The following is a 13,053-nucleotide window of genomic DNA, read 5'->3' on the forward strand; positions in this document are numbered from 1 at the left end:
AATGCAAGAATTGCCTCTGCAATTCTCTACTACCTAGCAAAAACAAGTCCATAACAAGAACAGCTCTAGAGTTAAATGTGGAAGGTTGCTAGCAAGAAGGATGACTCAAAATATACAGGCTTGGCTGACTGAAAGATGATACATGCCCTGTGAAGCTCAGCTGGGGACATTCCACAGACATACAGAATGGAGATCCCAGTGCAAACAAGCAGTCTCTGAAACCAAGTAAGAGAAAACAGCCCTGTACAACTAGGTTGCTCATGATTTATCTTGATTATCCAGATAGGAAGTCCATGAAACAGTAAAGAGGAGAATAAACAGATGCAAACCATCCAAGCTGATGGCTTGTAGAAGTGCAATCCACAGTTTCTTATGCAAATCCACAGTTTCTTATGCAAAGAACATGGTGCATAATGTATGAAATTTCTAATGGAGTCATCTTCTGTATTACTTAATTATACCTGATATATCCATGACATTGTCCAGCTTTTTCTTGAGCACCACCAAGAATAATTTCCCTTCATACCTTTTGCCACAACTGAACTATTCTTTAAATTCAGGGCTTTGATTCAGAAAAAAAATGCAACCATTTGAGATTACCTCTACATACTCCTTCCTACAGCACTGGGTCATAAGGTGATTAACATGTTGTATGCTCAGAAAAACCAAATAAGATGGTTATATTCTTATTTTAGGAATATCTAATATTCCTAAAGGGATACATTTAACTCCAAACAGCCCTGAATCTGCTTGGGGTTAAATTAACTCTCTCCAGCCAACTATGTCATCTGAACAGTTGATTGGGAATTATAGCTATCTCTTCCTCATCCATTGGAGAAACAACACTCTTAAGAAGCTTGTGAGACCAAGATCTCTCATGGTTCTGTCTCAGTGGCTGCTTGGGTTTTTATTCCTGCACCTGGTAGTCAGAGGGCATGTCAAATGGAAAGAAGCAGATGGGGGTGGGGGTGGGGGGAAACAGGACAGTTCCTTCTTTGCTTGCAATTGACCATCTCCTGATACCACTTCTGGCTGAAGGACAATCTACCTCGCTATGAATCGGTTAGACTCAGATCAGTAGGAGAGGGCCTCTTAAAAATGTATTTGTTAGGCATACATGGGAGGACCTCTTCTATGTTGCTCCCAAGCTATAGAATGTATTCCTTTGGGGGTTGTCCTAAGTTCCCACTTTTTATGGCTTTAGGAAAAGGTTGAAGAAATTCTCCTTTAGCTGCTTCTTTGATCTAGTTTACAGTAACTTGTTTATAGTAATTTGAGTTAGTTTAGAGTGATTTAAAGTTTTATAATATTTTGTGCGCTATATTTGTTGTTAACTTTAGGTGCCTTATGGGTTGAAAGGCATGATGATGATGATGATGATGATGATGATGATGAAGAAGAAGAAGGAGGAGGAGGAGGAGGAGGAGGAAGAGGAGGTGGAGGTGGTTGTGGGAGAGGATGATACAAAAAAGTCTCACTTATGGGTTGATCACAAAGGGTTAAAAAGGTTTGGCTTTCCTTTGAGATCGCAATTCAAACAAAGTAAGGACACTGAAGGTGAAACAAATATTTCTTTAGAATTAAGCAGAATTCAGGAAATGTGTGTATTTTTAAATCAATGTATAAAATGCAGTTGACATATACAAATTCCCTCAGGACTTACTGAAAGTGTAGAGATCTGTGGATGTTATACAACAAAATCAGCAATGTCATATGCTTATAACCCAAATCTTTTTGGAAGTTGTGTCTATATATAGACCAGGAAATGTGAATAATTTCCTCTCTTTATGCATGCTGTCCACGAGGCATGATGAATATACACAATAGATGATTGTTACACATAATTATTAATGAAATTATATGCTGGTTTAGTTCATCCATTTATGCTACGTAATGCCGCCCTGCCCTGTAGATGGCAGCATTGTTCCATTGTGTTACATTTTCTAATTTCATCAAGATAGTGAGAAAAATACTGCAATTGATCAAAGTGCTAATACTCACCAGTCACTAATAAAAGCTATGGCAAAGTTTAATTAAGAGTTTTAGTCTGACAAGTTTTCACTCGGTTTTACCCAGCAGAATATTAGAATAGAAATAAAAGAAAAATAAAAGAAACAAAAGAAACAAATTTTATCAATCAGAAAATAGTGATCCATGTTGCAATCATGTTTCCTATAATATAATGCTTAGGGCCTCTGATCTAACACTGGTAATCCTTGGTACGTTCCATTAATGGCCCTGGACAGACATTCACATACATTAGTATCCATTGATCTCAGGGGAACCTGTGAGCATGGAAGCATCTGCAAGGACAGTCCCATCAAATGTTTGCATAGTTTTCCGTTACCACTACAAAGACAGGGGCTGTTAGATTGTTTTTGGGGAGAAATAATAGAAGAAAAAACATCCAGTAGACTCCAGTCAAATTAAGCAGGGATGAAGAGTTTATGTGGTATATATAAACCATGGGATCTATTTAATTTGGGTGTAGGCAACTGTAACACTTGAGATGTAGTTGGCCACCAGCCCCTGAGAGTCAAAGCCAGTCTGGTCACTGATTAAGGAAAAGATGAGCTGGTGCTGAATAATAGTTGGAGGGTCATAGGGTATCCACTGTTCATTTAACTGGTAGTTGCATAGCTAATTTCTGTATGGTATTTGAGCATTTCCTAAAAGCACTGCAGTAAATGTATTTATTTAAAGGATGTACGTCATGAGTTAGCAAAACAGTGCCTTTCCTGCCCTTCCAAAAAGAATATATCTTCCCCCAAATTAATTGTTTTACTTTTAAGATCAAACTGCAAAGTCTGTGAGTGATGCACCAAGGCTGGATTTTCTACACCCAGGATAGGATTCTCTTTCTGCTCTTGGCAGGAGAAAACTGAAAATTGCTATACCTCCAGGAAGATCCTCACAGAAAACAACATTTCAGCCTGTTAGGTCAGTTAACTTTTTGCACATACATATACATGGAAAGTTAGTCAAATGTAATTGGCTCTTTTTCTTCTTTGCAACCCAACAGAATGTTGGTAAGAAATCATGGAAAGGAAGTCATGACCCCTGTCTGTTCATCCATCAGCATAAAACTGAATAGAATAGGACCAGATTTGATGGCTGTTTGTGTGTTGGGGGGAGCAGTAAAAGAAAGACCAAGTTTTAAAAATGGTCTGGGTCAGATGGGGGGCTGGGGCAATTTTCCCCTCAGATTCTTTCAGTGCATATCTATGGGAGAGGCAGCTGGCAGGAAGCTCAAAATATTGTTACCTACTCCTTTCTAAGCCCCCTTCCACCTGGTCAAATGATCCAGAGAGAAGAATGTGCAGCCTGCCCTGTGCTTCCCAGCGCACACATATGCACAAATGTCTGGTCAATGCTGATAAAGGGCTTGGGAAAAATGTCAGAAGTCATACTCTACGTGCTTTCCCTGCCTTATTTGTATTCTCCCTGTTCTACTTTTTACAATAGTTCTGTGAGATTAAATATGTTGAGAGAGTTTGGCCCCAGGCAACACATAATGAACTTCATGGTCGAATTACTGAGATACTTAAACCTCATTTGCTGCATACAGTTCCTCCTCCTCCTCCTCCTCCTCCTCCTCCTCCCCCATTCCCCTCTCCTGAGATTTCTGTTTCCATTTGTTTCCATATGTTTTAGAAAACAGGAGGTGTCTCACACATACAGGTTGAAATCCTCAGGATACAGAACTTAATATTAACCAGCATCCATCTGTAGTTTCAGTCATTTCTGCATAAATGGAAATGTGTTCCTAACAGACATAAATAGTAATTTACAAATTACATTTGAATAAAACAACAACAGGCTGGCATTCTGAAAAAAGACACTGCCTTAGATTATCAGCCCAGCGTTTTAGCTCACTTTAGCCAGGTACTCCTCAACCATCATGTTTCTGTACTTCCCATTGGACCAGGAGACTACAGTTCTCTTCGACGGTGAAAGCCTATGTAATTCTTTAAAAAGGCAGATTATATTTTCCTCCAGCTCCAGCATTCCCCCTAGCAGATCCCCAAGTGCAGCAGATATTGCCATCAAAAAGCTCATTAAGACCATTAAGCCCAAAGTTTAAAATCATATTGTGAATATTTGTTTTGCGGAATAAATAAATTAGGTAATAAATGCCAGAGTGGGATGTGTTGCTAAAATCCTAACTCTCTTTTTTATGAGTTACTAAACAAAACTTTGCTACCTTCTTAGATTATTGGCTGCTCTTTGAAGTAGTGCCCTCTAATTAGATATGAAGCAAAATTTTATTACCATGGAGGAAATTAAGTGCCCCTAATTGACATTATAGCCCCAGGAACAACACTGCTTTAATTTAGACCATTTTATATGTTCTCTTTAAATACTTATATATTGAAGCTGAGATGATTATATGCTTTAAACTGTCTTCACAGAACTCTGGTTCATACACATGTGATCCTGTTGCCAATGTATCAGCAGCCAGTAAACAGATCTGTACATCAATGGAATAATCAATATAGAAGAAATTATTTCAGTTGTTAATGAACAATGACACAAGCCATCAGTGTAGAAAGGAAAGTACTACTGTTTTCTTCTGTTTATATGCAGTATACTGTGTATTATAAGCAAATAGAATCAGAATGTAGAGACAAACACTGGAAAAAGCCATGACTCATGGATCATTAGTGGAACAACCAGTAAGTTATAAATAAATAATGTTTATTTTTGAGTTATACCAAGGTCAAACATTTTAGGAGCCCTCTTATATCTTACTATTCCATTCCTGGAAAATAAACTTTCAAACAAACTGTCATCCAATAAGCTTGCTTTGATAATTGATTCCTGAAGGTTTGTGCTTTGACTGGACAAGGATTGTCCCCCCCCCCCATATGTTTATGTCTGTTTGTCTATTTTATCATCTATCTCTGTGTCCTATATGAATATGAAATGCTACATTAACAAAGTGTCTTCTGGTCTAAAGAATCCACAAAAAATAAAATAAATAAAATAAAATAAAATACAAAATTCTAGTATTCACATGGCAGACCAATAATAGAAAGAATGTTTATTTTTTTTTATACAACTTCTAGTCTCAATTCCATAACTTCTGCTCTGCTACCATAATTCCTGATCTCCAAATTCTATGTCCTGTCTTCTCTCTTCTTATTCTCTATGGATATTTTAGAAGAACCCTAAAATTTATCATAACTGGCAAGTTATTCAATGTATAATTAAATAAAGGAAATGAAGTGTGGAACTAGTCCCAGGATGATTCATCTTCAAATCACTCAGAGATTAAACTTACTTGGTGATAGCAGGCAACACACTGTATCTAAAGGTAGTTTACTCAGAGAGAGTACTTGGGAGCATAAAAAGAATGGGTAGGAAGACTACCACATATGCCCTTTTGAATTCCTTTAATGAAGAACAGAATGAAAAATAAAACCAAATTAAAAAGTGTATGAGTGTTTGTGTGTGTGTGAGTATGTATATACATACACACACAGAGTTATATAATAAAGTGTTCTTAATGCACATTACTATATAAGAATCTGGGCTTCTTTGGCATAGAAATGAATGCTAGTTTATAATAAATAAAATACAACTCAAATTGGTTTAGTGCATCCTTCAAGAATATATACTTTCCTGAATGACCAGGCATTATTTCCCTCCACGACAGCATATTGTGGACACAACAGCATATTGTGGATATTAAAAAGTCCCTTCACAAAAACAGTTGCTGCTGTAGAAAAAATTCTAATGCTATTCTTTCAGACCAAGACCAGAGTGATTCCCCAGGCCTTATAGCCCTCAAAATTTCTAGTTCTGTGGTATATGTGGAATACAGAGAGGAAGAGAAACAGAAAATATCCATAATACTGTGGATTTCAGTCTCAACCTCTCTTTGTTTCAGTCTCAAACAATTGCAAAATGTCTTTATGTTTAATTTTAGCCACTGAACTTTTGCTTTTCACAGTATGTGCAATATTTGCTTTTGAAAAAGAGCATTTTTTTCAGAGAGTTTATTCATGATGATGCAATAGGATGCCCTTCGAGGGACAGCCAAATAGGGCAAAGCAGCTTGGAAAGGATTGGGGAAAATGTGACATGTATATATAGGGTGTATATTGATGGAGCAATTGTGATTCCAAGTTCTTATTCTTTGTGATAGTGGGGATCATTTTTTTAAATTAACTCTTTTAGAAATAATGAGTTCAGTGCTAGCGAGAAACAGAAGACAGTTACAATATACTTAATACTTTTATTTTTGCTTCATTATGGGAGTCTGAGAAATCTTACTAATTTTACCAATTTTTACTGATTTATTTGCATTGTAAGTCTGTGGATTTAACTATTGCAGTCAACCATGGTCACTGATATTACTGTAACATAACTGTGGGTTTACTCTGGAGGGTGGATGGGTAGGGGATAGTGATTAGTGCTTTTTCAAATATATTTGAAATGTTTTTAAGTTTAAAAGGTCTTTCTTCTCAGGCATCAGTTCCTGATTTTATCTACTGTCGCCTCATGTTGCACTTGAAAGGTTGCCTCCCCCTACTACATGGGAAGGATCGAGCAGAGCGGAGTGGAGCTGTGTGTTTGTCAAAGCTTACAAAGGTTACAATCCATAGGACTGGAAAGGAGAGAGTTACTGTAATTCAAGAGCTTTAAAACAACAACAACAATATTTGCAGTCTAACAATATTTGAGATCAAGCGTCATCTACAATGATAACACTATTAAAAAAAAAAAGAATCATAATTGTGGCAGGCTTGTCCATAGTCCAGGATGATGTAGACGATATGCAATCCAGTAGCTAATTACAAACAGGCTTCGCAATCCTTGGTCCTCCTACTCATTCAGTGAAATTTCCTGATGTACCAAGTCTGAATACCAAGCTGAGGCTGGGCTTTCATAAGGTATGTGCTCAACTGTTAGTCATTAGCTTCCTTGCTTTTATAGTGATGCCCTGTTTTTAATGAGCTGACGCTCACTCCTAATGACTGGTCTCCTCCCTGGGAGATGAACAGCAGCACGGAAAATAAGATATGAAGCTGGGTTTGCTGAGGAAGGGAATTCACTCATATGATCTAGGAATGATGCTCTTCTGGATTTCAAAGACATTTTTGAACCTTCAGAATTTGCTGGACTAGCCAGTTGGACTAGCATCAGGCACTCTGGCCAGTAATGAGGAATGATGAGAATTGTAGTACAGCCACAATTTTTCATCTCCAGTCTGCGTTGTACAATTCATCACAATCACAATCCAGATAGGACATTCAACTTAAAAACACACATATACACAAACATGTATTTTATGGAGAACGATTTTTTTAGAGAAGAGAGACAGTTTGGTGTAGTAGTTAAGGCACTAGACTAGAAACTGGGATAATGTGAGTTCTAGTCCCACTTTAGGCACAAAGCCAGCTGGGTGAACTTGAGCAAGTCATTCTGTCTCACCCTTAGGAAGAACACTTCCGAAAAATCTTTCCAAGAAAACTGCAGGGACTAGTCCAGGCAGTCCAGCAAGAGTCAACACTGGCTCTAAGGGAGAGAGAGGGAGAGAGAGAGAGAGACCCCTTAATTAAGAACTAAGTGTGATGAATGCATGGTTGCCATCAAGCAATATCTAATGTTTAGTATAGGTTTCTTTAAGCTGATGCTCTTCAGTTGTGTTGTGCTGCAACTTTCATTCATAAGATGACCAACGAATGCACTGATTGAGAATGATGAGAATTTAACTATTTGAGAAGGAACCAAATTAGGAAGAATGGCCTAACTGAACAAATTGTATGTAACCTGAAGTCATGGCATTCCACAGGGATGCATAGGGGGGACCAGCAGGGAAAGTGATGTCACATGAATCATGCTACAAATTATATAATTTGCATTAGTTGCATCGGCCTGTGACATCATTGTGACTTCTACTCATTATTTTCATGGCATGTAGGATTCCTATGTCCCCCACAAGAAGCAGTCAATGAAATTGGTGCTGACTAGGCCTCACTGAACACATAACGTGAGTGCACATATTGACTTAAGTCATGGTTTATTGAATAGGCCACTATTGGCTAACTTCACACATTGTACTAACCTATAGATCATGGCTTAGTATGATTTGCAAACTCAGCCATGGGGTATGTCATATTACTTTTTAAAAGGGAAATTAATGTGGGAAGGATATAGACCTGCTTTCTGTAGGTCTTGGCCAATAGGCAAAACAGCACAAGTTTACATCCCAGTCCTCTACCACATGATCCTTTGTCCTACTGCTTGTTTTGGCCATTTAGGGGCCAGCTATGGAAACAGATTCCATGTGGTAACAGCACTTGCCCTCTTGCAGTAACAGGCCTCCAAGGAGCTCGTCAGTGTATCCTGGTTTCTGCATCCATACCCAACCTTGACCAGAAGCCCCTTAGTCATGGACTGCGCCTCTGTTGTGTTTGGCATATCTTCTAGTATATGAGCTTTAAAACAACAGTAAATGCAAGCAGGTTGTAAGGTTGTTGGGAGAGGCAAGGAACTTTTTTTTTTTATTCCTTGTATTACTTTGTGGAGTGCTGCATAACATAATGAGCAGTGAGTGTATAAATCATAATAGATGATCCATGTGGGTGATATATAAAAGAGTTCCCTTGAAGTTATGCTGGTCCTATTCAGTAAGCTTATTTGGACTTCCTATAATTGTCCAACTACTATGTTTAAATGGTCCTAAAATGTGCAGCTGAATCTTCTAACACTTGGTGTCGTAGTTAAAACACTTCCTATTAGCTACATCATGATCAAACTTGCTTGGCACCAAGGCTTTCAATTGACTGCAGGAAATAGTACTGTTCATGAGTCAGCAGCCTTCAGGATTCCCTCCCACTTAGAAGATGAACAAAAAATAAGGCTGGCTTATATGACCCAGGATTTAGAAACTATCTAATTAAAAGGGCTTGTGATGCTGCTGCCTTGATTCATTTCTTATTGGTAAGTTTAACATTCTGCCAACCTGTTTTTCACCCTTATATGTGTGACCCAGGAACACAGGAAAACAGCAAAAGAAAATCAATAAAACATGCAGTTCTTGCCACAACTTGTTGCAGTGCAGAGTGTGCACTATCTGCTCAATCAGTCTTGTTTTATTCCTGGAGACCCCTCCCATTTTGCCCCCCCTCCGGTTTTAATTCCTTTCTAACCAATATTGCTTATCCAGTAAGCATGGGGTCTTCCTTTTGACATGATTCATTCCTTAGGGATTCCCCCCCCACACACACACACACCTTCTTTGAGAAAGGGTGAACAGTCCAGCTGCTGTCCATATCCCATAGGTTGCCCTTGAAGGCCACCCCACTTAAAGGTCCTCAAACTTTTTTTTTTTTAATATTTGATTGTCTATTCTTGTTCTGTGGTGAAGCTCAATTCTTATAGGGTTATTTTGTTACTTTGAAGGATCCACAACTCCTTGGAATTGTTTGGATTCCCACATTTTTCCAAGCCTGTCAATATTTTCCTTTTGTTTGGATGGGACAGTTTCAAGTACATAAGAATGCATGGATGGAAAATGAACTTGATTTTAGTTTGTAGCAGGTTCAAACCCAGCCATGAAATTCACCAAGTAACTTTGAGCCAGTCTCTACCTAGTCTATCTCTCAGAGTTTGTTGTGAAGTTAAGAGGAGAAGTAGAGAACCAAGAAGGATGCCTTTACCTTCTCAAACAAAGGCAGGATCAAACCATAAAACATATATAAAATTGCAAATTGGTGTTGATAAGAAGCCAAAGTGGGGGGGGGGGGAACCTCACAAATCCTGGCCAGCAAGTCAACCTATAGTTCTACTACACTGGTAAGCATTATTGCAGGATTGAAGTCACCATGAGCTGCTGTGCTTAATCCATTAGGGAAAGGAGAAAGGTGATCAGCTTTGGACGGAGATATTGGTTTGGGGAGGAACTACCATGACAGCCAGCACAGCACATGGTTGGCAGCCAGAGCAATGATACAATCACCTAGCCAAGCAGGGATATCGTATCTCACAAAATCCTGGCATTTTCACTCTCCTGGGGCTCCAGAGAAGATCCAGGAAATGGTAGCTACCAATAACATTGTCATAGACCTAAGCACATCCAACAGAACTGAAAGCACAATAGATGTAGATGCCAAAGCACCATATTTTCTCTAGATGCTGTGGTGGCAATAGCAGCTAAGTGCCTTTACCAGCTTCAAACCTTAATTCAACCACAATATTACTGAGCTGGGTGGACTTAGGGTCTTCAGTGCTTTCACATGAGATTATTCTAATCTATTCTAGGACGGGGTTCATGCTTTGCACTAAACCATAAAGTGGTCTATGTGGTTTTGGTTTAATATGTTAATCCAGCCATTGTGATTTTAAAATGATGTTTTAGAGCAGGGATAATCAGGTTTTTCTAAGCCAAGGGCTGCAAAATTATTTCCCCCCCCCTCCTTTTTCTTAATCTGATCAGTCACATCTGACTTTCAGAAGCATTATGCATAAGTTCTCTCCATTCTTTCCAATGTTTTAGAACTTTATTTTCAATTTCTAGCACCTCCAATCATTCCTAGCATATCCTTCTTCACATGGTTCATGCTTCATACATTTAATGTGCCAATCTTTTTTATTTTCTTCCAGTGCAGACAGTTTCTTCCTCATAGGCGTCATCAACATCCCAGCATTCCAACAATGTTTCCCCTTGTGTGCCGTTATTTCTTAGACTATTCGTAGCATGTTGTACATTCTGTCACATAGGAAAAAATATTTTCCCTATGGTGTTGTCCAGTTACATTTAATGGAGAAACACAGAGGTTTCAGATTTCTTGAGCCTAAACTGAAATTTGGGGCTTTAAATTGGCCCCCCCTCAATTTAATCAGGATCCAAATTACTAATAATACACTCTTTGATAAAAATGTATTGGGTTGGAAATTTTTATTATTTGCCTATAAATCATTTGGGAGCATGAATAAACTATTGGCCTAAAATCCAATTGAACACACTATGTTTACCATATAAATATATGCAGTGTGATCTTGGCCACATCTCACTAATGACTAACTTCATATTTATTTTATAAAAAAAGATCTGTTTACAATAAGTTTGAAGTGAAAGCCAGCATTATTTACAAATGAAGAATAATGGAGCAAAAATGCCCTTGGTCCATCAAATATATCATAGTGGAGTTGTGTTGGGTAAAGTCCCTCATGGTTAAAGATGGTTATGTGGATTTTTTAAAGAAAGCCACATAAAAAGAAATAAAAAAGCGAAGAGTTGCTTTTTAAAAATTGCCAGCTTGAACCCTGGCAGACCCAGAGAAAACAGAATTGCATCTTTAGCGAACTGAATTAAACTCTGGAGAACTTGAGAGCCATGTACCTCTCGCATGGTGAGGACTACCTCCACCCCAAAAAATGAAGCATCACTCCCTGCCTATTTTAGAGGGTGTAACAAGTGAGGTGAGAGCAAAGTAGAATGACAGAGACAAGGAGGGAGAGAAAAGAGGGCACTGCCCCACTTGTGGCTCACAGCAATTGAAATTATCTTACTTCCACACACGGCAGCAGGAAAGTAGGGCAGCAGCTTGCTGAACTTGCCAGGCACTACATGTCCTCGGTTAAACTGAGAAGAAACAGCTCTGAGTCCAGGGAGGGATGGCACTTCAGTGCAGGCCAATGGGTGCAGCCGCCCCTCAGCTGCCCAGCACAGAGCCATTTCTGCTCCGCCTGAGGGCTGAGTGCCTGGCAAGATTGGCAAGTGGCTGCCCTACTTCTGGCAGTTGGCTCCAAATGAAGAAACCAGTCTATGTTCGTCTTTGCTGCCAGTTTAATTGGTTTCCTATTTCTTTTGGCTTCAGTTCAGAGTGAGTGCTGGACTTGGCCTCTTGAGCCCCAAATAGCTTAGGACCAATTTTTGAAGGAACAACCTGTAAATAATCTGAGGAATTATGAGTCAATATGCAAGGATGGATATAAAGGAAATGCAGGAACCCCTCATAAAACAATTAGGGTCAAAAAAAGGTGGTCAGGAAAGTTAAAAAGAGAGCTAAGTATATTAAACAACAAAATGACTCTGAACAAGACTGCAAGATTTCTGCTCCCTTTTTTGGCAAAAAGAATGAAGGGATACCAAACTCTGGTTAAAGAGTCCTTCATCTGTCCCATCTGTGTAATTAGCTGAGCTATTTTTCAGGCACATAGTCTTTGTTATACTGTTGGGGGTCTCCATTATGGTCTCCATCCATTTTTCTCTATAGTTTGGGGCTCCCCAGAATCATTGCCCTCTTTGTGGCTTACTTATTCAGTTATTACCCACATGGGGCTGTTATTAGGAAGAACTATGATAGCAAAATTAAGTCTAATTTGTGCTTAGACTGTAGCACTTCAAATTATTAGTGGTTATTTATATAACTAAATACATTTCCTGCATTCCTGGTCACAAGGATTGTAATCATTTTCAGCTGAATGTATATGGAGTCTCCCTTCAGCTCTTCCCACTCAGTGTTGAAAACCTGGGTGGACTTGGGGGAGTGGAGGGAGGGAAGGAGAGGGGAAGGTTTGACACAGGTATCCCAACAGCTTCCTCATACTTAGAGTTAAAATCTTCTGGCCCAGTTAACTTCTCTTTCCCTATCAATTTTTGTGTGTGTGTGTGTGTGTTTAAACCGCAATCCTACAGGTCAACACTATCTTGATTTTAACATATGTATAGCACTTGGTACGATGTTGGTACTTTGCTATAGTGGCTATTATTATTACAGACAATGAAATTATTTGCATCATGAAGGTTAAAGAGAAAATATATAAACCTGAAATTCTCCTTCCTTTGCTTTATTTCTATCAACACATCCATCTCTGATGCTCATTTTGAAAGACAGAAATTTATCAGTGCAACACTATTAAAGCAATTAATGTGACTGTGAAATGCAAATAGGGGAAGTTCAGGAGGATGTCTGAGTTTGTGCCTGGTCTCTAGTCAACCAACCACACTGTCCCCCTCCAAGAGCTTCTGCCCTATTCCATACACTCTTGTAGCTTTGTGAAAAAACATTGGCGTACAGTGTATTGCAGGAAAGCACT

Source organism: Python bivittatus, unplaced genomic scaffold (assembly GCF_059951505.1).
Source record: "Python bivittatus isolate LINGU-HERP-01145 unplaced genomic scaffold, Pbiv_v1 ctg000850_np1212, whole genome shotgun sequence".
NCBI classification, from domain to species: domain Eukaryota; kingdom Metazoa; phylum Chordata; class Lepidosauria; order Squamata; family Pythonidae; genus Python; species Python bivittatus.